The following is a 22,614-nucleotide window of genomic DNA, read 5'->3' as shown; positions in this document are numbered from 1 at the left end:
AAGATTGTATCTATTTATGTAATCTAGATGTATGATGTGAAGATTGACATCTAATGCATAATCTTAGACAATTATGCATCATGATGTATGGAAATTATTAAATTTTTACAATTTGGTCAACTTCTTGTTGTATCAAGCACATGTTAATTATGGTGTACATGCTTATATTTCTAGGATGTGGAATGATTAAGGTCAATAAATAAGAAGTGGTATTTTGTTTTTTACTACATATTGCTTCATTAATTAGATAGTAGTATGGTGTGGACCTTATTTTTATGGTTAAAAGGGAGTAAAAACTTTATTCCTTTCAAAGAACTTTGTAATTATTATTTTGATATGTAACAATGAATATACCCTAATACATCATTCTCCACTATTCCAAAAGGTTTCATGGGCAACTGATAGGTCTAGGGCTTCTCACTACACCAAAACCTCAAGTTACACTTTGAGGACTAAAAGGGGCTCAATCCTAGTAGCATTATTTTACCCACAATAACTCTAAACTCCCCAATTTTACAACCAACCTTCCAAATAAATTAAAAAATCTTTTATTACATGAAAAACCATATCTAAATCCAAAATATGGGTTTAGGATCTCAACTCTAAAGCCCTTTCCTCTCAAGACCTACTTTCTAGGTAGGATCACAATATCAAAACCCATGATGGACTTTTCTCTCCCATAACCATTGGCATCATACTTTCCTTTTTCAACAAAGCCCCATTCATCATAGCTCATAAAATGACCTCTAAGCTATGTTCTTGGTCAATTAACACATCAAAAATAGAGATAACAATCCATGCATGTGGCTATTGTATCTTAGCCTGATAAAGATAATCAAGAACTTCATCATGCATGCCACTTACACATCTAAACCATCCTTTTCATCATGGGTATTAACAAAAATAAATATGTGCATACAAACCCTTATCATAGTCTAGGGTAAACAACATGTAAATAATAAATCGAAACTAGCTGTTAACTTATCATATTCGAACAAAAAAATCATATCCTTCATTTCAAAACAAAGATAAGATGTTCTAAGAATGGATTTAGTCAGTTACTGTCACCCTACAATCAAATAAGGAAAGATGCTTGCTAACTATACATAAATTCACTTCAAAAAGTCTATATTAGCCACTCCAAATTTGTACATAGCATATCAACCCCCTCTAGGTGGGAGATAAAAAATATAAATCCCTTACATTGACCATATGACTTAACGTACCCATTTTTAATCCAAACAAAGCTCTAACTATTGATCTTCCATAATTTTGCAAGAAAAGTTGCAAAACTATTGCATGACAACTATATATTGGACTCTTTTAGTGATTTTCTACATGCCTTGGTATTTTTTAACTTGCATCAATAAAATGTGGATGTGGCTACATACCAACCATCTACTTGAGAGATGATATATCCACAATGGAAGTAGTAGCCCAGGAATTTGAACAAGAGGAGGGGTTGTTGGAAGAATCTTTGAAAGAAATGCCTATCTTACTTGATGAACACAATGATTATATTCCATACTCTAGTATCATTTTAGGGAAAAATCAAAATTACATTATTTCTTCTTTAGTGTGTTGTAGGTAAAATAATGAAATGTCCTATGATTCAAACAAGGAATCTTCTAATGAGGTTGGTTTTGTATTTTAACTATTCAAATTACTTGCTTACAAAAAAAAATTCTTTTCATTCTACATTATGAATAAAGTAGATTATGAATGTCAATACTAAGAAGCCTCTTGATTACAATTCAACTTTATGATATTTATTGCTTATTTTCTATAGAAAGCTTATTATTGAGCCATTGAATGGCCACAATAAAGTTTTTAAATAGGAACTTTCATTTCCTATTCTATGAAAGTGTGGAGACAAGATTCCTTATGGGCTAGATGATATAAGAGGAGCTCAAGAAATCATAATTGTACTAATCCAGTTTTAATTTGATTCTTTGAAGTTCATGTTGATGATCTCTTTGGTAAATAAGCTTGATAATGTGTAGGTTGAAGGGGAAATAGATAAACTTTCCATGGAAGAAGCTAGGTATAAAAATTGCATTAGTATACCTAATGGTGCTCCATCCAAGGTTTCATTGAAAGATTTACCACCTCCAGGAAAATTTTTTCCTACCATTTAATTCCCTTGAATAATAAATATTGATAATAAATATTTATATTCCTCTACTAATTTGTCACCATATGAAGTGTTTTCATTATTATTTCTGGCTAAGATTGTTAAGATAATGACTTTTTCTAGAATAAATTTGATTATAACTAGGTGTTATATGTAATTTATTTGTTATTAAATTTGAAGTTTTTAACTAATTAGTATTTACAGTTCTTTATATTCATCCCTCAAAATAGGCTTTAATGTTGTCCTACCATATCATAGCCATTGTCTTATCATAATATTTGGAAGAAATTTTCAAGGAAAGAAATAAGTATGTGAAAATTTGGATATTTAGGAACATGATTGGCCTACATCCTATAAAAAAATATGATTGAATTTCTTTTGATTAGGCTTTGAATAGCTTTTGACCATGTTTTCTTGTAATTTCATGTAACCATATCCTTTTGATCTTCTACTGCCATTTTTATGCATCATCTTAAAAAATTGTTAACAACCATAGGATTATCTCTTTATTCTTCACTTATCCACTATGACTATTGCACACATAGATACTAATTAATTATGTCATGCTTTATGACTTTCATTGTCGGTATGTTGTAGGTGCTTTATGGCTTCTTTTAATTAGGTTTAGTAGTAATAGATTAAGATGAAAATTCTCATGATATTAAATTTTTTATTCAATAGGTCATTTGATTATTTTCCCTCCCTTGTAGCTTCTTAAGATGTGTTAAGGATCTCCATTGATACTTAAATAGCTTTTGGCAATCTTCTTGTCCACTTAAATAGGTAATATTTTTCTCAATTCCTTTGCTGCTTAAGATGTACTAAGAAGCTCCATTGATATAAAAAATCAAGATAAAAATGAAAAACCCAACCTCATTTATGTAACTATAATGAGGAATGATCAATTTGTTTATATCATGGGGCTTCTACACTTATTGGAATCTAAGCCTAGAGCATGTGACATTTTGTAGAGAATGAGAAGAGACATATACCAAATTCTCTTCTAGGAAAATAATGAAGCACTTCTAAAAGTATTAACAATCCCCAAATCATTCCCTGGTTTCATTACTGATATGAAGGAAAACCCACATGATGTGATGACATTCACTTTGAAGATGAAAGCAATGATCTTTTAAAAATTATTCTATGTTATTTTTTGAGGTTTTCACATGCACTTTATTTGCCAAGTTTTTTTTCTCTAATACATTCTAATATTAATAGTAATGACTATGATATATTCTACATTCTATTTAAGGAGAGAGATTCCCTTCAAACCTTCATTATTTGGAGTGCCATTCTTCTCCATCAATTTAGCTGATACTTACAATTTGAAAATCAATTATAGACAATTCATTACCAAACAAGTTTTAGGAGGCCATTAAAATGTCCATCATGTATACTCATGTCATCATTGTTACACATAATTTAGTAACAAATAAGCTTTACTAGACCACCACAATGCCCACAACATAAACAAGAAGAAGCTCATTCCCAAACCCACAACCATTGTTGGATCATTGTGTTGATTAACACCTCAACCACCACTTTCATTCAACCTTTCATCAACCATAAATCTTCAACATTCATCACTATCACTCTCTTCTAATATAATTCTCTAGCATTCTTCATCCCAATTGGGATTTTGTAAGGCCCTTTCATCTCTATTATATTTATCTTTAAAAAAATTAGATTGGTTGAAATTTGAACAAATCTTCGTCAACATTTCCACCAAGTTTTGGTCAAAACTTTGACCAATGGTTTTTTCATGGATATGACATCATAGTCATTGATAGACTAGAATTGATTGAACTTTTGATGATAGTTTGATGTCCATTTCATCTAATATTGGTCAAATTTTTGACTACTTCTTTGTTCATGAGAATGGCATCATAGTCATTGATAGACCAGAATTGGTTTAACTTTTGACCACACTTTGGTGGCCATTTCAATGAAGTTTGGTGAAAATTTTGACCAACTACCACCAATAACACTCATACAAAATATAGCCTATCTTGACCAAGTATTTGGTCAAATGCATGACCAATTGGAGAGTTCATCAAAATTTTGATGAAAAAAATTACAACATATCATTTGGTCACAAATTCATCCAACATGGGTAAAAAAATTTGACCAATTCTTTTGAAAAATGGGTCAAAATTTACTAGTGCTACAATTCTACATCCTATACAATATCCAAACCGTCTAACCTATAATCTTAGATGAGAAGAAACTAGAAAAATATGTTTCAAAATAAAAATGATTACAAATTTAGAAGAGAAAAGTGGCCCTTAAATACAACATATGAGTTTTTGCATATATTAATGACTAGAAATAATAATATTACTTGTATCCATGAATAGTGCTCTGTGATAGTGGTTTCAAATGGTTCTCATATTCATTAGATGTTGTGTATGCTTCCATGCCTTCTTTTCTTGCACATCTTTGACTTGGCTTTGGATAATGTTTGTATTATAAGTGAGATTTTTCTTTTGTTCATTAGGAGCTCTCCACTCTAGATAACAAGGGACAATATCATCATGTATTGAACTTTATGTTCCCCTCTAAATGGAAGTAGGATGAAGAGTTGTGTGTCTATCAATAGGTAGAACCATGGTACTTTTTGGGTCATTTAATTGTTGCTATTATTGGATCCAAAAGAACTTTCCTCATTATTTAGATTGCTGGAACTTCTTTTATTTATTTTCTGTTTCGTGTTGCATGATATATAACAATTATCATTTAAGTTCTTTTTGAACATACTTGTAGTATCTCCTAAAGAATTCTTCTCTTTGTCATTATGTACTTCTTGTCAAGTTTTAGAGGAGTTTTTTTTTCTTTTTTAAGGAAATCAATGGAGTTTTCTTATAAGTTTTATGTAGTTATAACTATTGGGTTGTTTACTTAATTTCATAAGATGGAAATCTCACGGGATGACAAGATATATCTCTCATAATCCTAAATATTTTTTATATCATTATAATTTTTATAGAATGTTTAGCAAAAAATCAATGATCATAATATTTTATTGAGGTTGAATGCATGCCCTTTATGTTGCTAGACTCTTAAATAAAACTTCCATTATGTCACTAAAAATATAATTTTATTAGCATGAGACAATTGTTGGGTCTTCTATGAAACCTTAAACTTGTTTAGATAAATTAAACATGCAATGAAAAATAGACCAAAATTATAGTGCCCACAATACACAATGCCAAGGAGAATATGAAATGTTCTACTGGAAAAAAAATAGTATTTTGAAATACTTACAAATTATAAGTGTAGGTCTAGATTAGGAATAAGTTACCACAATGATCAATGTACTAATATTAAAGGGTTGTGTGTGGTTATTATAGATTTAGATTACTACTAAGATAATGGTACACAATTTGTGACTATGATGTAATGCACCTATAGAAACTAGGAATCAGAATGAAAATGTTATCATTCTCCCTAATGGCAATGATTTCTATGTTCTAATCTGCACCTATTTTTTATTCTTTCTGGTTTCATTGTATGGAACAATTTCCATCATATGTAACATAATATCAAATTTAATTTCACACATACTTGTAGTATCTTCTGAAGCATTCTTCTCTTTCTCATTATCTACTTCTCAAATTTTAGAGGAATTTTTGTTTATATATGTTGGTTTTTCCACTTATTTTCCTAAGAATTAAACCTTGTTGTTGGCAAGATATAGCTTTGATACCATTAGGAAATCATAAATTATTTTATTTTAATTTACCTAGAGTGTTTATCATAAAATCATTGATCATATATTTCTATTGAGGTTTAATGCATGTCTTAAGTTGCTAGATTCTGGAATAAATCTACCATCAATTTACTTAATATCTATTGTCATGAGACAATTGTTAGATATAAATTTTTTTTAACCCATTAAACATGTAATGAAAAACATGATAAAGTTATGGTGCCCACAATTTATAGTACAATGGAAAATATGATATTCTAAATAAATAAAAATAACCTTTGAAGCACTTCCAAGTTGGAAGCTAAAGTCTAAATTAGGAATGAGGTTGTGTAGCTCATCAATTCCCTAAATTTGGCACTAATATTAAAGGGGTTGTGCATAGGTTTTGTAGATTTAGATTATTTCTAAGATAATTGGTACAAAGCTTGTGTTTATGATGTAATGTACCTATAGAAACTAGCAACTAGGAGGAAGTAGTTGTCATGTTCTAATGAAAAAGAGTTAAATGTTGGATGGTACCCACAGTTATGCAATAATTATTCATATATGCAAATTACAGCCACAAGCCTGATATATTTATGTTGGTAAAATAATGTAGAATCACTTCATTAGTCAATAGTTTTATTTCACCACAAGTGTAATCCCAATATTACTATGAAATTTTAATGGTTAATTAATCTAAATCTTGATTCTCTAATAAGAGGTGAAAATAAAATATATAATTATTTCCAATTTTCCTCTTCCTTGCATCACCTTTTCTTAAATAAAAACAAGATTATTTTTAAGGAATCTAGAACAATCATTATATTTTCAATGATGTCAAACCTACTACTTTCTAGTGAGATAATGGCTTGTTTTTTATGAATGCTATCATTTATTTTATTGATGAAGAGGATTTGATCAAATGTGATAGCAAGAAAACCTAGAGGAAAGGTTGAATTATTTGATATAAAAAAGGAGTACTAAGACCAAGTAAGACATGGATGATATATTGTATTGTTTATCTATTTAAAGGTGAAGTTGATGGATACATTAGCTAAATTTGGAAGAACATAGAAAGAAAATTTTGTCTGCTATGCTTGATAGAGTGATTAGTTGGTGACAAGCCAAGTTAGTTCTAGTCGAGCAAAAAATCAGTTAGTGTCAAGCAAAGTGAAGATCTAGTGTATGTTGAGTGGATTTAGTATATGCTAAGTAAATTCAAGTGTGTGTCAAGTGATAGTAAAATATATCATATGCCAAGTGAAATGTTAGTAGGTGTCGAGCAACACAATATGTACTAAGCATCAGAGGCTAGTTAATGCCAAGTAACAACATTATGAGTTAGATCAAGAATTCGCTAATTTGAGTTGACAAAGTTGATTTCTTGGATTATGTGAAGTGTGTGGAAGATAAGCTTGATGAGATAGTGGCACAAAATTCAAGATAAACCATTTTGATTTGATTTCAAAGAGGATTAAGAATTAAGTTTCTAGAGGGAGAAAAATGGAAAAGAGGGAATATTCAATAAATCTGATCAAACCGTAAAATAGACAATTGTTGTTGAATGGAAAAAGATCTAAATTATTTTTATAAGGGGATAGAAATCTTGAAACAATAGTTGGCATGTGTGAGAATCCAAGAAAGACAAGGAGTCTATAGTGTTGCTTCATATGGTGTTCAAACTATAGAGTTTGCAATTGGCATGCAAAGCAAGAAGGCTTAAGAGGATGAATGCTTGAAGGGTAAAAAAGCTATTAGATATGAAGTGAATGAAGTTGACTAGAATGGAGGACTAAATAGAGATTTGTAATCTACAAATGAGTTGTGATTTGTTATCAAATCAAGTCCTATTTTGACTTTCTAATCATTGTATCAATTAAGGATAAATCCTTTGGATTAAGTTTGACCTAATAGCCATTTGTAAATCCTTTAGCCAAGTGAAATTCTAATGAAATTTTATAAAGTTCTCTAAAAAGGTTCACACTTAATAAGTTGATTGAAATCATTTAACCGTGTCACATTCAACAGTGTTTTTAATAACTTTTAATAGGGTTGCCCTTTCATGGGGCATCACTTTAGAAGAGTGTGCATTAGTAGCATGTTACTAGTGGTTTTTCCCAAATTGGGTTTCCATGTAAAATCCTTGTATCATATTTGTGAAAAATTAGCTTATGTTTCATGTTTACATTTGTGCATCATGATTTTTACCTAGGATAGTAGCCTACAAATTTATGTTTTGAATGATCTAATGGAAGTATGAAAGATACATGAGAAGGAGATATATGTATGAGTTCTATTAAGCACTAAAAAGTTCTATTAGGACATTTTGACCTTGGATAATTGATTCACTACCCCTCTTAGTTGTTCTTAAGAATTCCAATAGTTAGTATTAGAGAATTGGTTTCTTGTGAGAGATAGTTTGAAGGTATTATAAGATAAAGATCAAAATGCATAAGAGAGAGGTACCTAAGCTTAACAAGGAGAAATTTCCTACATGGAAAAGTTTGATGATGCTACATCTAGGAGGACTTGGAGGCCATGCACAAACTACCATTTCTATTAAATGTGTTGACCCTACTAAAGCGCTCACTACTGAGGATCTAAAAAAGAAGAAAGAACACAATTAGGCAATGTTAGAGATTGCATCTACCCTGAGTTAGTTTGAGTTTGATGATATCAAGGATTTTGATAGTGAAAAGAAGATGTGGGATGCTCTTCATATTAATTACTAAGGAGATAAAAAAGTTTTGAGAGCCAAATGTAGAAGCCCTAGAGGTAAGTTCAATGAAATGAGAATGAAAGAAGGTGAGAACATTGTTGAATATTGCTCTAGAATAAAAGATATGTTTAATGCTATTAGAGGAGATAATGGTATCATTGATGATGATACTATATTGAGAAAAGTATTAAGGATACTTTTTCCCATCTATGCTAGTAGATTTTCTACCAAATAAGAGCTAAGATGTATACTATGTACTATCTAACTCTAGAAGGTTTGGTAAATAGGCTCACTACCTTTGAACTCTCTAATTTTGATAACTTCAAATCTAAGAATGTTGAATTTTCTTTCAAAGCTAAAATATCATTATAGGAACCTATAGAGAAGAAAAAAACGTAAAATATATCTCTAGTGGTAGTGATATATATGAGGAGGATGTAGAATGGATTGAAGCATTGTTGACTAGGAAATTTTGTAGGAGCTATGAAAACCAATGTCATAGATCGCCAAGAACATCTGCATGAGAATAACTTGTGCTAAAGAGAAACGAGAGAAGGAAAAATAAAAGCTTGGAAAATCTCAATAGAGTGAGAGAAAAATGTATTCCAAGATTATTAAAATGAAAAATACAAGAGTTCAACCTTAAAGGTGAATGAAACCCTAAGGGAAATAAAACTAAGTTGTGTAATATAATTAATATAAAATGTTAATCATATGCACCTAAGAGATAGCTTAGGTAACTAGAGTAATCAACAACTTAATTAACTAAATCAAGATGATCTAAATAATAATTATAAATGAATAATTACTCTAAATAAGGTAAGCTAACCTAGCAAAGCTATGAAAGAAGGAAAATGGGTCCTGGCAACAAGGCTTGATCAGGTACCCAAAACAAGGAAATCTCTATAAATTGGAGACAAAGGACAAAACCCAGTGGGAAAAACCCCTCTCCAAAATGAGATAGAACTAACATGATAAAGAAACAAGAAGGAAGGAAGGCCTCAACAAAATCCCCCAAGGACAACTTCTATAACCCCAAGAATAGACCACAAGTAAAGATAGTGAGGCAATGTAAAAGATTTGGTGAAGATGTTAGCAACCTGTGTGTCATTGGGAATGTACTCCAAAGATAGAACACCATCTTAAATCAGGTGATAGATGAAACTCATATGAAGGTCAATATGTTTAGTGTGTTGATGCTCCACCATGTTGTGGGAAATATGAAGAGTACTCTAATTATCACACCACAGAATAGTGGGATGATCAAGAGGAAAACCAAACTTAGTCATCAACTATCGAAGCTATAAAATCTCTTGAATAGCAAGCATTGTTGCTCTATACTCAGCCTTTATAGATGAAAGTGTGTGAGTGTGCTACTTCTTGCATGACCATGTGATAGGACTAGAGCCAAGATAAAAAAAAAAAAAGCCACAAGTAGACTTCGGATCATCAACAACACCAGCCCAATTTGAGTTAGTGTAGGAAACAATGTGAGGAGTCCCTAATGTGTAATGAATGCCATACATAAGGTGCCCTAAATGTATCTCAAAATACACTTGGCAGCTTGCCAATAACTCTTATGAGGCTCATGTGAAAACTGAGAGACATGATCCACTAAAATAGAGAGATTAGGATGAGTATGTGTCAGGTACAAAAAGCTACCAACTATCAAATACAATGTGGGATCTAATGAAGGTGAAGTTTATGAGGTAGAAAAATTAACACTTGACTGAAAAGGGGTGGGAGTAGGTTTGCAATCAAACATGTCAAAGCATTGAAGCATGTCGAGAGCATACTTCTACTGATAAATAATGATTCCAGTAGACAACTGAACAATTTGTAGATAGAAAAAATAGTGTAATAGACCAAGATCAATCATCTCAAACTGGTCCATCATGGCTTGTTAAACATCCTAAATAATAGAGGATGAGCTACCTTTGAGAAGGAGATTATCAACATATAGCACAAGGATCAAAACCTCAACCTCAAGATGTTGAATGTAGACTGTAGGATTAGAATGGCAGTGTGTGAAGCCTATAGAAAGTAGAAAATAGTCTATCTTCTCATACCAAGCCTAAAGGGCCTATTTGAGACCATACAATGAGCATCAAAGCTTGAAAACCAAGGAGGAATCCTACACAAATCCCTGAGGCTGCTCCATATAAATCTCCTTAGTAAGATCACCATACAAGAATTAACTCTTCACATCCATCTAAAACATGGGCCATCCCTGAGAAGCTATGAGGGATAAGACAAGGCAAATAGAGTTCATCTTGGTAGCAAGGGAAAATGTCTTAGTGTAATCAATACCCTAAACCTATGAAAAATCCTTCACAATGAGATGTGCCTTGTTCTTATCAATAGAACCATCAGTAGCAAACATAGCATTATACAACCATTTGCATCACACTAACTTTCTTCCCTTAGGAAGAGAACAAATATCCCAACTATGATTCTTCATCAAAGAAGAACCCTCCTCCTCCATTGCACTGTCCCACTTAGAATGTCATGTCACTATTGCAGATTTCTAAGGATCATCACAAATAGCATGATTGAGAAGACTAGAGCCTATAGTATTTGATTGGGTGTGATGGGAAGTGGAAGGGTTGCCAACTAGATCTCTTGTAGCCTTAACTATAGCTCAAGCCCATTTAGGCATCTAGGGAGGATGTTTTGGTGGAGGAAAATGAGGATCATCAAGATCATCATCCTCATCATCTAGAAAAGATACTAGAAATGATGAGGGAGTAGTGGTAAGTGAAGTAGGCTCTAGAGATAGGGTATCTACTATAGAAAGGTGCTCATCAAACTGGACATCCCATCAAAATAGGACCTCTATGGAATCAAGATCAAACAACCTATAAGCCTTAACATCCTTGTAGTAGCCAAAAAAAATGACTAGTCAACTCATCAACTCTATTGCTCTCCTCTGAGAATTTGGTACAAATGCCCATGCTTCCCTACCAAAAGCTCAGAATGAAGATACATCAAGATTGACATGAGACCAAGCCTCCTCAAGAGTCATATGCTAAACTATCTTGTGAGGAATCTGATTCTAAATATAGTTGGCACAATTGACTATCTCTTCCCAAAAATATTAATACATGGACCTAGACTTAATCATACAATTAGCCATCTCCTGAAGTGTTATGTTCTTTTGCTCTGCCACACCATTTTGCTAATGGGTGTAGGGCACTAAAAATTGATGTTGAAGACCTTGTTCAAAGAAAAAATCCTTGAAAGCTTCATTCACATACTCCACCCATTATCTATGCATATCTGGCAAATAGAAAGACTAGAATACTCAAAAAATGTCTTGAAGACTCAAAATGAATGAAAGACATTAGACTTGTAGTTCAAAAAGTATATTCATGTGTGTTTGGAGAAGTCATCAATGAAAGTAAGAACATATCGAGCACCCAAAAAAGAAGGAGCATGAAATGACACAAGTTCGCTATTAATCAACTCTAATGGTGAAAAAGCACAAGTGGCTTGTCCATGTGGAAAAGGATCCCTATGTTTTTTTCTATGAGCATAGCCCTAACAAACACCATGTATGCAAGAAATATAGGGAAACTCAAGAAAAAGTGCTCGTGTGCTCATCTGCTAAAGATATCTATAATTGATATGGACCAAATGCTCATGCCAAATTCTTCTTACTGAATTTGCATGTGATACAAGATAGGAACCTATGTCATTAGAAGACTCAAATCCATCAAATTTGTAGAGGTGAGATGTAGAGTCAACACTCCTAGTAGCCACAATCAACTTAGAATCAAGTATGTCCCAAATAACCACATCATGTGGTTAGAACTAAAATTTTTGTCCAAAGCTAGAGTGAAAAATCTAATAAATAGAGAATAGGTTCATCAAGATGTTAGGGAAAAAAGGAACATCCTAAAGAGAACCCCCAGCTAATGCAACAAAAATTGAACTCATGACTAAAAGATGTGATGAGTTCCCAATAGCAATCTATGAAGTAGCACAAGGAGAAAGTGAGGTGATCAACTGTTGAGTGTTTGTCATATGGTGAGAGGCACTGGAATCAAGAATCCAGGTAAACCCAAAAGTCATAGCTTGTGTACTAAGAGTGTGACCTTTCTCTGTAGTGGGGATGAATAATTGGGAGTTGAAATGTGATGCTCCTACATGGCTTCCTCTAAAGCCTCCAAACATTACCAACATCTTGAAATGGGATGGCCATCCTTTCCACAAAACCTACAGGTCTTAGCTGATTTCTTCTTAGTCTTGGGGGTAGACTCAGTAGTCTTGAAAGAAGATTTACCCTTGGAGGGGTTAGTTGGAGGTTTTGAATTAGTTTTTGGTGTATCTTTCTTCAGCTTGACCTTCTATTTTGGTTTCCCATGAGAAGATTGTGTTGGTCTAATTTCTTCACAAGTGTAGAGGAGTTCTAATTTTTGGTGAAAGTATTTTAAGTCATGGTATCATATAGATTAGGGTTTCTTTCCTTATAATTTTTCAAATTCTATGTTACCCTAATCATGTCCTAGTCTTTGTGTTGCTTGAATTTTATTAAATTCTCAAGGGTTTTCTTCAAGAAAGTGATCAAAATGCCCTAAATGTATAAAAAACCAAAGGTTATTTTAAATTTTTTGAAAGGGTTTGTAAAATGCCTAATTTTTTCTCTTTTATAGTCTTATGGTGTTCAAGTTTACCATAAGAATGAAGTGATTTCTTTCTTATAATTTCTTTGTTACATTTCACCAAGTGGCATAAAGGTGTAAAGGAATTCATGTCTCACAGGGATACGATTGTGTATTTTGTAATAGCGAAGCGATCCACTTTGGGGTCCTCCAGTCATACAATTGATCTTTGGGTGGAGAGGTGTAAAAAGTCTTTTGCACTTTAGAGATGGTCTTACGATTCCATGGTGATGGGTTGAACAGATGAGAGAAAGGAGTTTATTAAAGTATTTCTGGTCATATGTTGTTTTTTCAATGCATATGATTGTAACAAGTTTAAAAGTGACCATGCTAGATGGTTTTATAAGAATATGAGCAAAGTATTGAGCAAATGAGTGGAAAGGTCTTATGGTTTGATTTACACACTTTCATTACACTGAATGGCATAAAGGCATATATCTCAAGATAGCATAAAGGATGGCTCATGAGAAGACATAAAGTGGTTTTACAATTCTACGTATAAGAGGGACTCATAAGACCAAAGTAAAGTTTAATTTTGTTCTTCACTACTTTGACTCATGAGTAATTGTAAAGAAATTTTATAAAGAGGAACGTTCTATGTGGATCCTATTGAGTTGTCAGATGGGCCTTGATGGGAACAAATCAAATGGTGACATGTCACACATGTCAGATGGGACCAGCCTGCATGGCACACGACTTAAGTTTTTCTTTTTGCATGTGCTTAAAATCAACGACGATGTTGTTTTTCTATTTTCATAATATCTAATTTGGGTCATTGATAACTGAAAAGAAAAAACTCTCATTACATCCTTATGATTACATTGTCACCATATGAATGAAGAGTTGTTTCATCCTTTTCTCTATGGTTACGAGCTAAGTTTAAGTGTATAAGTGTAAAAGAGAGATGGGGAATGAAAAGAAGGCTTTACACTTATAGGAGAAGGGAGAAATGAAAGTATGGGATATAAATTGTAAAGGTTTCTTGGTGTTAGACGGATAAGGTAGCCCATGTGGGCATAAAGAAGAATAAAGAAAGTAAAAATCATTATGATGCCATGGGTAAACACCTAGGTGTATGAATAGAGGATGGATGTGTAAAGTGTTACAATGCTTTAAATGCTAAAACAAGCATAATAGTGTAAAGAAGGTTTTTAGAGGCTCTGGTGGTACATGTGCATATGAGCGTAAAGGGTAAAGTGAAAGGTGTAGTCAATGCTCTACACCAGTATCAACAATGTGTTCAAGCATAAGCACATAAGGATCTGATAAGAAGGTTTGAGATTCTATGGTATGAAGAGTTGTGTAAGAGCATAAAAGAAATTTCAATGTAGTGCTTAAGAAACCCTAGCACTTCTACACTTGGAGCATTCTAAAGTATCACTAGATAGAAGTAAAAGGCTTGCTAAATGAATTTATGATCATATGAAGATTGAAGGGTTTTAACTTAGTGTGTAAACGAAGGACCAAAATTTGAAAAGGAAGCAGTTGAGATGTCATGCCAAGTAAGAAGAAATGACAAATTCACCATAGCCATGTAAAATAAAACACTAAGAAATACACCAGGATCAAATTACATGGTTGATATACTTTTCTGACATCTTATAGGAATGGTTTTAATGCTCATGCATGTAGAACTTTTTTAAAAGAAGCTAGTAGATTTCATGATTAAACCATAAAGATTTGATTGAATGTTAGAATACTTTCCATTTTGAAGAGCTTGTGTTTCTATTCTAAAATTCAAAACTGTCCATAGCTTCACGATTTCTATGTTACTGTTGCAAGAGTTTGAGATATAATTTTCAAAGAAAATGGATGAGAAGGAAGTCAAAGAGGTTCCTATGGAAAAGTTAGAGGTTGAAGATGAGGGTGATGATGTTCTAGAGGTTATAGCTAAAGGAAAAAGGAAGAACACTCTTGTAAAAATAGAAAAGAAGTCAAGGGTTAGAAAGCCAAATAAGAACGCAAAATATTGGCTAAAAATTATTCTAAGGTCATCCAACACCACTTTGGTGAATGACCATATCTTCAAAGACCCTTACTTCCTATGTTGAGATGCATAATGCCCTAGGATTGATGGTTTTGGTCTATTTATGTATTTCTACTAGAATGGAATTGAAGTATACCAGTCCACAACCCATGGAATAGGAACATGGAAAAAATAATATTCCCAAAGGTATTTGTTGATGTGGACTTGTTAAAGGCATTGATAAATTCTTACAATCTACTCACTAGGACTTTTGGAAGGCATAACAAGAGTTTTTTGTGCACACTAGGTAGAACTTCTTTCTTAGAAGCTTTTGGATTAGAATGAAAAATGGATGTGCCTATTAACATTGAAGAGTTACAAGGGAAATTTTGAAGGAACAACACCCATTTTCTAAACAATGTGATGTTGCCCCACATCACTTACAATTTCAAGAAAGTAGGGCTAATACCAAAGAAGGTAGAAGATCATTTCCTCTTGAGTAGGTTTAAGAATTACTTCAACAATATTGCATATGGATTGCACAAAGTTCTGGGAAATGATGGTTCAAAGGACTATGTATATGGTTTCTTGTTTTTAATGACATGTGATATACATGACCCTTTCCATAATAGAGAGTATGACTATGTGGGATTCATCATGGAGAGTATGCACCATCAAATTGTTAATGCAAAGAAAGGAGAAATTAAACATTTCAAATTTTATCATTACTAATTGCTAATGCACCTAATTTTGTATTAAAACATTGGTTACATTAGCCAAGACTTCATCAATCAGACTTTTGATGAATTTGGTGAGTTATCTATGCAATTATGGACTCGCATTTGGGATAGAAATTTCTATTATTCAAATGAACTTGTATTTTTTAATTTGTTCAGTTATGTGATTATGAGGCAACTAGACCATACTTTCTTTAAGGCCCCAAATATTTTGAAAACATTTCTTAGACCTTCATTTTTGGATGAGAAAACTAAATTGGATCATAATTGGGGGGAAATATTTTAGTTTAAATAGTGCACATTGACGAGAGTGTGTGCATGCCCATAGCCTCCTCACATATTGCCTAAATATTTACCCCCTAGGATAGTTATTATTGAATTATTTTGGCAATTTCTATTAATAAACAAAGAGATCATTCCTCCCTCTCTGCACAAAGCCACATTTTCTTATATACGTTTCAAGGTAGGAGATTTTGAGATTGGAAAGAATGCATATGAAGAGTTGACTGAGTACCTAGGTCAATACAAGTTTTCTACTAGGCCTTATAGAATGTATGACCCAGAGAATTACATCACAAATGAGGTTAAAGCCATCATGGGTTGCATTCTACCTCCTAGCAAGCCAATCCCTATAGAATATTTGATTGCTAACATAGTAGCAATAGGAGAGTCTAATGAGCTGCTAGGGAAATATGGTTAAAGAAGGAATGTGGAGGAGGCCTTAAAAAGGACCAACCCTAATTTCAAAGTTTTCTATACAAAAATTCCATGCCTTGGTAACTTGAGAAAGATGGTAGAAAACTTTGATTATATCATGTCTCAAATGCCAAATGAGCCAAAGGGAGAGGAGGCCACTATGAATAGAGAATACCCTAAGCCATATGTGCAATTGGAGGTTGAAGTTGAGGAGGAGCAGCCATCATCTTCAACTTGGGTGCTAAAAGGAAATAAGAGGCAAAAAATAATGCACATCCCAGAGAGGGTGGTGAGCAAGGATCTATAAGTAATGCTATGAAAAGATAAATATTTTTTTGATATCAGGAAAAATCACTTGCATCAAAGGGAAAAAAACATAGCAAGAGCCTCTAATGATTTACAAAGTACAACTTCTAGGTTGGATGATAGACTCATCCAATCTAAATTTTTTATGAAGGATGATGATTTAATTAAATCATCATAATTTAAAATTTTTTTGTATATAATAAAGAAAAATGAGCTCACATTGAGCCTCATGCCAGGAGAAGATCCTAAGAAGAATAAAGAATTGGTTGATAATTTGTTAGCTTATGACCTACATAATGAAACAATGACCCCTGTAGAAGCTAGGGGGTTGGTGCATAGGAGTGGTATGATTTTGGTACTAAATTGGGACATTCATAGAGCTTTTATTCTTGATCAAATGAGGAGACAAGACAAAGCAATCAGCTATGAAGATAGTAGCAGTGAAGGATTGAAGAGGGGGTCAGGATTCAATATAGACACAAAGACCCTATTAGTATGGAGTGTTTCCCTAAACAAAATCCTAATATGATGGACATAGAAGAGATTGCATAGGGAAACATGATTGTGTGGACACTAGACAATACCATTGGAAAAGATATTTTGAGCCTAGTCAAACACATTGCATTAATGAATGAGGCAAACATAGATCAAAATGAGGATAGGCTAGCTATTGCATATAATGAGTGTCTAGATGTTAGAAAGTTGTATGAGGAGGAGCTCAAGATGAGCTATGTGAAAAAGAAAAGGATAGAGGAGTTGTAAGGGAGAATTTAGAGCCTAGAAGTAGATGTGGTATCCCTAAAAGACCAACTTAAAACTATAGTAGAGGCATAACATGCACCTGGACAAGTGGAAGAGGAAAGTCACACTTTGGAAGTGGAAGCCGAAGCAAAGGATATACCTATAGGGGTGACAATGCCAATGCCTATGGTTAATGTAGAAGCAAAATTTCCCTAATCTGACAATACAACAAAGAAGAGTGTTCTGATGAATGTGTTAAGTAATAGGATAGGCATCTTGAAGAGAATCTCTCAAGATGCATATAATGCATTCATCAATTTAAAATCTATAGAATAAATGTACAAAGAAGTAGTAGGATGGCTTGATCCAATTTTCCAACAATGGGGACCCTACAGGCAATTCTTTGATAGGTTAATACTGTAGACACCTAAATTTGATTACACTATTTTAGTAATCCTATTTAGTTATCTAAAAAGGAATTATTAATTAAATTTCTATTTAATTAATCCTTTGTCATCCCCTAGTTGATTAATTTAATTAATCATCTATAGTCCTAATTGATAAATCAAATAATCTATTATTTATCAATTAAATCCTTTTCTCCTATCTAATTCCAAAAATCCCCATTTATTAAATAAATCTATTTGATAAATGAAATCTTCAAATTCAAAAACCCCTAACCTATCTCTAATCCTCCATTTAGCCTAATCCACCCCATCCACCCATACTAACCAAGCTTAGCCACTAACTCACCCACCCTCATTAATGCCATCCACTTGCACATCTCTAACATCCCTAATCTAATCCTAAACCCAAGCCTAATCCACCCCCTAATGTTGTCACATTCCTTAAACAAGTTTAAGACTTTCCTAATCCAAACCAAAGTCTCCCCTCAAAAAACCCAACCACTAAGTCATGAGTGCTCTTACAAAACATAAAAGACTCTTACAAGCCCACTCATGACTCTTACACCCATCTTCCACACGCTTCCCTCTTCCACACTCATTCCTCTTACATCCCTCTTACATACTCAACCCCACTCATCATGACTTTAACCAACCCTTTACCCTACCTTCTCACACTCATCCTCCTTATAACAAGTGTCACCTTCCCATTGGTGCTAAACAAGCACAATCCATGTGCTCCCCTTTGAGTGCATCTTAGCCCTCCTTAAGCCTTCATCCATCCTTGCATCTAAGCCCTCCATCTCTCTACCCCTTAGCCTATAAATTGAATCCCATCCCAAGCCATTTCATCAACAATTTTTGAGCTAAAGTTACCATGCTATTTTGAGAACCAAAGCCATCAACCATACCCTTATAATGCCAAATTGAGAGCTCACAAAGCTACCAATTTGCCATTACCCATCTCCATTGAAGCAGCTTTTGAGCATCTTGAGCATACATCCATAGCAAAAGGACACATCTACAGAATCAAGAAAGCATGGAGTGCTTTTTCTTGTGAGGTTTGCACTTCTTGTTTTCTTTCTTTGTCTAAGCATATATGTGAATTTAGTTTTTGGTTTGTGAATGTTTACTTTATTTGTTAATGTTCTTTGCATACTAATTCTTGTTCTACAAATACCATTGCTAGTCATGAAGCCTAACCTTCCTAATAAGGTTATTGTTGTTAAAGAGGGTATGGACAAAGTAAAAGATCTACTATAGTTCTTCACAAGAAAATTGGAAACAATTCAAAACAAGATGAAAGTGCTTACCAATGGCTTTTATTCTTTAATTCTTTCTATCCTTGATTCTAACAACTAAGTGAAGGATTTAAATGAATGGTCTAATTATTTTGACCATATTGTAGACTTGCCACAGGTGGCATCCATTTTTTAACCTAATATTGATGAATGTGATTTTAATGAACATATTGATACTTTATTCAAAATTGAAACTGAGATGAATAGATTGATCATAGAAGGGAAAGTGGAAAAAATCTGTTGGTGAATTAGCAACAACCAAATCATGTGAGTCACCAAAAAAGAGGGAAGTTATTGTATGGGAAGTAACCGCAGAAATAAAGGCTTTACCAATAGGGGGTAGTTAAAGAAAAAGACAAAAATAAAGATTTGATGCTCTAGTTGTTTTTTATTTTGAATTAAGGTGTCATGGATATTTTGAAAAAGATTGTTGTATTTCTTATTGTAAAAGAACAACTGTCCATCACATTTTCCCTTTTCTTGTTGCAACTCATGCTTATATAAATGAGTTTTCAAGGCAATGTGATGGTTTGAAAGTTATATAATTTTGTTGTGTTCAAGAATAATAAAGTCAATCCAATTCTATGTAGTTGTGTTGAGTTTACTTTTAAATGTATACTTTCTAATGATATATGGAAATGATAGGATCAATAAGATATTCTAGGCTTTTCAATGAATTTCTATTGGTCATTGTATTAGTCATATAAATAAAGATAATACAAAGGGGCATTTACATTAGATTTGTGTCATCAATTTCTTCTCCATTTTATGAGTTTATCTACTTTGATGTCATTTGAATAAGGTTGAATTGATTAAATGCAGTCCAGATGGGTTGTATGCTGATACTATTCTTGCTTTTAATTCAAGGAATTATGTAAATGCTTCAGTAGATCAATTGGGTTTATGAGTTTAGAAAATGGATAGTTCATAAGAATGGAAATAGCTGAATACAATTGATAAATTCATATACAACTTATTTGAATTAGATATCCTACCAATAGTTAGTCTTTTTCCCAATGGATAAGGCACTAGTCACATAAATCAGGAGTGAGTTGGGGTAAATTCTACTTCTGCATATCAAATTAATCACAAATTCAAAATCATTCTCATTCCATTTTGTTCAAATCTATAATGCTAGTTAGCACTCATTTATATCTTATTTCTAGGTGTTAGTTAGCTGCTATTTCCAAAAATATTTGTAAACTCAAGGTGAGTTATGACCAAATTTTCTTATAAGGGATGTATATTAGCCTAAAAGTATCAAAATTGTATAAACTATGTATGCATTAAAAATTGCAGATGAGAATCAGAATGAAACTAATATATTTCTCATAGAATAGTGAGCATTTGAGTCATCCCATAGGTAAACCCGCTTTCATTTTCCTAATTTTGGTGAAGTTGGTTCATTCCTAGCTTTGTACATAGAATTGTTAATAGGAAGTGGCTAATCCTTAGATTGTGTGAGTATTATCAATTTGGTATTGAGAATTTTGTTGTTTAGTAGTTTCAATCACCAACAAAATGGTGACTCTACTAGGGAAATAACACTTTATGTGTCATAAACCAATGTATCATTTAAGATCTATGTTTCCCTTGGGTAGAGTCCAAGGTAGGTGTTTTTGAATGTTTCTATGGTTTTGAGGGTTATTTAAATTTTGTTTGTGATCATTAGTGTAGTAATTGTGATATACTCAAAAAAATTTCCCATTGTGATATGATGGATGGCAACTCAAAAGGTTTTAACTAGTGTCAATACTCAAAATTTTGTTGTCTGATATCATGGAGAATAAGAAGAACACATGGGAAAATGTGAAGAAAATCTTGGGAATCAAATTACAAACTAATCTCCCTCCTAGGGGAAGATAGAATTGGGCTATGAAAAGGTTTTAGATGCATAGAGAAGACCATCCCCAAGAGCAAGTAATAAGTGAAAAGAATATTCATTTCTCTACTATGGAAAGGGAATCATCCTACTAAAGTTCTAGATCCCATCTTGGATTATCTGGTGATGACGTTTTTAGCACACCCAAAGTTATATGTCAAGAAACTGTTATACAGTACAATACACCCAGTTTAGACAAAAGAAATAGCAATAATATTTTTCAACAAAATATGAACCCTTTCCTATTTGATTATTCTCAAGAAGACGTAGGACCAAGACACATAGAGCGTGAGAGTTTTAATGATGAAAAACCTGATAGTTCTGAGTTTACTATCCCTAATCCTAATGAGATTGAGGTCTTGAGAATGCAGCTTGCTGAGCAAGAAGCCATAAATAAGAAATTTCCAAAGGAGAGGCAAGAGAAGATTATGAATTCCTTTGAAGAAGAAAAAACCTTAGGTAAATTGTCTCCCTAAAGAAAAAAAATGAAATAGCAACCAATGCATGGCAACTAGAGATTATAGGTCAAGTTGAACATCTTAAGATACAAGAACAAAAAGTGTTGGGAACCTAGAACATGAACCTAGAAGGACATGTAATACAATAGATTAAGAACTATAGTGCTCTAGAAGCTAACAACAATAAATCAAAGGATGTAGGGCATGTGGTTGAGGCTAAAGATAAAGGGAAATAGAAGGAGATTGGTGTTAAGATTAAGGAACTAGTAAAGATTGTCAAGATCCATGATTCCATGTCAACTCCTGATATTGAGTTGAAGAAGAAAAGAAAAGAAAAAGATGCTTTGGTTAAGAGTTTGGAGATTTTAGAAAATGAAGTTGCCATAGCTGAGATAAAAAACAAGATTAAATTCTTGGAAAATGCCAAGAGGTAGTTTGCAGTTATGCCTAAAGATGGTGCTGGATCTAATGATGCAAATCAAAATACTACTAAGGTACATGTTTTTTTCTTATCTTCATTTTCACATAAAGTAGATCTTAATAAATCTGTCAGTGATGCTAGCACTAGTAATACTATGGATAATAATAAGGGAGATGTTGACCATCATCCTACGATTGACTTACAAAGGAGCCCTATCCATTTAGAGGGTTATAGGTAGATATGTTTTTATGGAATCCGTAGTTACCTTGACCCCATCCCAAAAGAAATAAGGAAAAGATTGCCTAAGTTTGCTAGGAATAATGCTATCACTTGTGAGGATCATTTGAGGAGTTTTCTTGATATGATGATTGATTATGAGGTTGAGGCTGAAGATGTTATCATAAAGTTATTTGTTCATTCATTAACTAAAGATGCTAGAGAATGGTTCAAGAGACTTCTAGAATTATCTATTATTGATTGGAAAGATATTG

The sequence above is a fragment of the Cupressus sempervirens genome, chromosome 7 (genome assembly GCF_028749045.1).
Source record: "Cupressus sempervirens isolate cs-2001-9-10 chromosome 7, ASM2874904v1, whole genome shotgun sequence".
NCBI classification, from domain to species: Eukaryota; Viridiplantae; Streptophyta; class Pinopsida; order Cupressales; family Cupressaceae; genus Cupressus; species Cupressus sempervirens.
The sequence above is the reverse complement of the archived record's forward strand: the minus strand, read 5'-3'. Positions refer to the sequence as shown.